At 29.2% G+C, this 4871-nt stretch overlaps 1 long non-coding RNA gene across 1 annotated transcript; it reads left to right on the forward strand.

Annotated features, from left to right (window-relative positions):
* The first annotated feature begins 413 nt into the window (after nucleotides 1-413).
* On the forward strand, nucleotides 414-2081 carry LOC139858315 (uncharacterized). Its single transcript, XR_011762896.1, has 3 exons — nucleotides 414-648; nucleotides 853-1497; nucleotides 1645-2081. It is a non-coding gene; the product is annotated as an uncharacterized lncRNA (long non-coding RNA).
* The last annotated feature ends 2790 nt before the right edge of the window (nucleotides 2082-4871 follow it).

Genomic DNA, 4871 nt, shown 5'->3' on the forward strand with positions numbered 1-4871 from the left:
CGTATTTTTTCTTTTTTTAATCTTTTGTTTTTATTTCATCTATCATACTCTGTTTACTTATATATTTCTTTTTTTTTTCCCTTCATTTCAGATGGTAGATGTGTTTATGCTCCACCTTAGCTTGAGGTAAGTTATTTTTTAATGTAACTGTTTATTTGTTTAGTAAAAGTATATGTGTTTTTTGCATATTTTTTACCTTCTATTTACTTATTGTGTTATATGCTACCTTATTGGATTGACATGAGTATTGATGAAATGTTTAGTTCTGCAGCTACACTTCCTGCATATTTGCTATTGTGCATTGTTATTTTTAATTAATGTCAACTGCAAAGAAGCAAATATATATATATATATATATATATATATATATATATATATATATATATATATATATATATATATAAGTCAATCTGTTTCACATGGAACTGGTCAAAATAGTGGTTCTTTGGAACCATCTTTAGTCACCCCACTGCCAATGGCTAAGAGACATAGATTATCTCGACGTAACCGTCTTCGGTCAGCAATTGAACTGCTAGGGAAATTGGTGTAGTTTTAAATCGTTCTACGCCTTCCGATTCTAATTTATCTAAGAGATCCACATTTGTTTCTGCTATAACACCTGGGCACATGAGCATGCAGCATCCACCGGTTGGTAATTCTTTTTGTTATTTGGTTTGATTCAATTAATATTTTTCCCACATTAAAATGCATTGTTGATATTGACTATTGTTTTATCGTGTTTAAGTCGGGATATTGTCTCCATTGTTCTACAAACCGATGCTACTGCTTTGTTTTCACAAAAACATTAGGTTATGAAACCTTTCTCTGATGATTATCTATTCTGTTGTGCAGATTCGTTTCTGCATGTTGACTGTTCTATAAACATTGACAGTGTGTTGGGTATGCAATTGTTGTTCTGTAATAGACACAACTGATGGAAGACACTTGACATGTTTAGATTTTCCAGGTAAATAATAGTCAGATATTGCAGTTAAATAGTCTTTTTAATAAAGATATGCATTGATATTGTAGTTGAATAGTCTTTTAAATTTAAGATATGCATTTATCAAACCCGCTTAACAGTTTTCATATCTCTACAAGCGAGTTTGTATGGGTTGCAAATGAGAAAAAGGTGGAAAAGAAGATGCAATCTGAACAACCACCGATTGGCAGACCATCTATCGTATATGCACCCCACATTCGGAGAGGTATTCTACCTTTGAATGCTCCTCTGTCACCAGAGGAGGTTGTGCATCGTTTGAAGAGTTGATGAGTATCGGAAACAACAACTATCCAACTTATAAAGAAACCTATTTGGCAATGGGATTATTGGGCGATGATAAGGAATGGACAACCGCCTTAAAAGAAGCAAGTCCCACAACAACGGCAAGCGAATTGAGAAGACTATTCAGCCATATCTTACTCTATTCTGACGTATCCGGCCCATCGAAACTTTGGAGTGTATTAACATTTGTAGATTTCCGTATTTGTTACTCGGTAACATCTTATAGTATTAACAAAGCTTTGTAGGTTTCCATATTTGTTCCGAAGCTTTATCCAAAGCTAAGGTTTTGCGTTGTAATTTTGAAAAGTTACTCACGACTTAACGTATTTGAAGTTTTTGTAATCTGAATAATTATGCAGGACTTGGTGTCAGCTATTGAAGACAGAGGATTGAAAATCGGAAAGGCGATGTTTCAACAATTAACTGGATTACAGAAATCGATATTAGATGAAGATTGTATACTTCATTGGCATGTTCTTCTTTTGTATGCAGAAGTGGGGTTTTCCTAAATCAGATCTTTTGCGGTGGGTTTCATCGACTCATGGGTTTTGGCTTCGGGATTTTCTACTTATTAAAGTTTTTGATGACGGTTGTCGCAGTTGATTTAAATTTTTCGCTGTCGGAATTTGACTACGGTCTAACCATCAAACATTGAAAGTATTCATGATTCAAAAATTTGAATTTTCTCTCGAATCATATATTTCTTGATTCTAATCCTGAATGTCTTCTTTTAATTTGGTTATTTTAGGGTTTTTATGACATTCAGCTTGCTCTTTGAAAGGCGACTTGTGAATGAGTACGTTGGGTTTTGATACTCTTCTTCTCAAGTAATGTGTTCTTTTTGGTTCGTTTTATTAAAGTTTTTTTTTAAAAAAAAAAAAAAATTCAATTAAGCTGGATTAAGCTAATTGTGAATAGGTTTTAAGCGCTGATTAGTTATTTTGTTAGATAATTGTATAACATGCTTTAATTCGTTTAGGTATCGCAGCATAATAGGTAAAGTCTTTTGGTGTATGTATGAAGCTAATGTGTATGTCTTTTGGTAGTTAAACATTATGTGCTTCTAACCTAGAAGTTGTTGGATACTTTTGGCTGTAAATGATGGTAAATTTGCAACAGTTTAATACATTTGGATGTATGTTAACTTTATAATGAATACCTCTAATGTTATAACTTTTGGATGTAGTTAAAATATTGTTTTGGCTAATAATTTACTCATCATGTGTATTCCTTCTTTGAGATGGTTCTCTTTTTTTGTCTAATTTTTATCAATAATATTTAGCCGCATAGCGCGTACCTTCAATCTTGTTTTAACCAAAGGGCTAACTATAAAACATCATAACTATTTGGTTGAAAGGTCGGGGCTTTCAGACTTATTACAAACTAAGCTTGAGGGGGCATGTTGAAAATGTTATACATTTTAACTGAAGCGACCCGTCTAAATCCATAAGGACAGATACAATAACATATGATTACATTGCGAGGCATTGACCTCTATATGATACATTTTACAAACATTGCATTCGTTTTAAAAGACAAACTTTCATTACATCGAAAGTTGACAGGTATGCATACCAATTCATAATATTCAAACTATAATTGACTTAATCTGTCATTTACTTAATAATAATCTTGTTGAACTCAACGACTCGAATGCAACGTCTTTTGAAATATGTCATGAATGACTCCAAGTAATATCTTTATAATGAGCAAATGCACAGCGGAAGATTTCTTTCAAACCTGAGAATAAACATGCTTACAAGTGTCAACCAAAAGGTTTGTGAGTTCATTAGTTTATCATAATCGATCATTTCCATAATTTAAATAGACCACAAGATTTTCATTTCCATTTCTCATAAATATACGTCTCATACATAGAGAAAATCATTCATATGGTGAACACCTGGTAACCGACCTTAACAAGATGCATATAGAATATCCCCATCATTCCGGGACATCCTTCGGACATGATAATTTCGAAGTACTAAAGCATCCGGTACTTTGGATGAGGCTCGTTGGGCCCGATAGATCTATCTTTAGGATTCGCGTCAATTAGGGGCCATTTACGTTACCTAATTGTTAGGCTACCAAGCTAAAAAGGGGCATATTCGATTTCGATAATCCAACCATAGAATGTAGTTTCGATTACTTGTGTCTATTTCGTAAAACATTTATAAAAGCAGCGCATGTATTCTCAGTCTCAAAAATATATATTGCAAAAGCATTTAAAAAGGGAGCAAATGAAACTCACTATAATGTATTTCGTAGTAAAAATACATATGACGTCATTGAACAAGTGCAAGGTTGGCCTCAGATTCACGAACCTATATTAAGTATATATATATTTACATGTTGGTCAATATCTGTCTAACAATTTAGGTCAAGTCGTAGTGTATCACAATCCTAATGCTCGAGATTATCATGCAAACGCTAGCAAAGGTCATATAATTCAAAAATGATTTTTAGAATCTATACATGTTTAATATATAACTTAAATATAGTCGTTTTATATATTTAAATATATTTATCAGATTTCATTAGAGTAAATAATTCAAGTCCTTTATTAATAATGAAAATTTATATTAAAATTCAAATATGATAAAAATATACTTTTATATATCTTAAGTAATAAATTCATAAAGCTCACTTAATATCATAAAAATATAGTGGCATGTATTATTAATGTAATTATATTATGTATGATAAAATTATCTTTGTATCTCATATTCATTTAAAATAACATTGGTAATAATAATAAATAAAGTTGTATTAATTATTTTTAATAATAATAATAAAATAATAATAATAATAATAATAACAATATTTATATTTACTAATGATAATAATAATCTTGATAATAAATAATAATCTTTTGTAATAATACAAATGTTATTATAATAATAATAATAATATTTCTGATAAAAATATCATATTCATGTTAACGATAATAACAATAAATAACAATGTTTTATATGAGACTGACAATTCTATTCGAAATGATAATTTTTAATAATAATAATACTAAAATGATAATAATAATGATATTTTATAACAACAATGATATTTTATCAAAATGATAATTTTAATAAAAATGATAGTTTTAATATAAATGATATTTTTAATAATAATAACGATAAAAATAATAACTTAGATAGTTTTGATAAGAATATTAATTATTTTAATAATATTAATAATAATAATAATAATCATAATAATAATAATAATAATAATAATAATAATAATAATAATATTGATTATTAATTAATAATAATAATAATAACGATAATAACGACGATAACGATAACGATAACAATAACGATAACGATAACGATAACGATACGATAACGATAACGATAACGATAACGATAACGATAACGATAACGATACGATAACGATAACGATAACGATAATGATAACGATAACGATAATCATTTTAACAATAATACTTTAAAATTATAGATAATTCTATTGGCGATATATTTTAATTCGTTCATCAAAACCATACTATATCTAAATGAAAAGTTTATAGTTTTTCGCCAGCTTTCCAACGACATGCATATCATATATCTTATCTCAGTAGCATATG

The sequence above is a fragment of the Rutidosis leptorrhynchoides genome, chromosome 7 (genome assembly GCF_046630445.1).
Source record: "Rutidosis leptorrhynchoides isolate AG116_Rl617_1_P2 chromosome 7, CSIRO_AGI_Rlap_v1, whole genome shotgun sequence".
Classification (NCBI taxonomy): domain Eukaryota; kingdom Viridiplantae; phylum Streptophyta; class Magnoliopsida; order Asterales; family Asteraceae; genus Rutidosis; species Rutidosis leptorrhynchoides.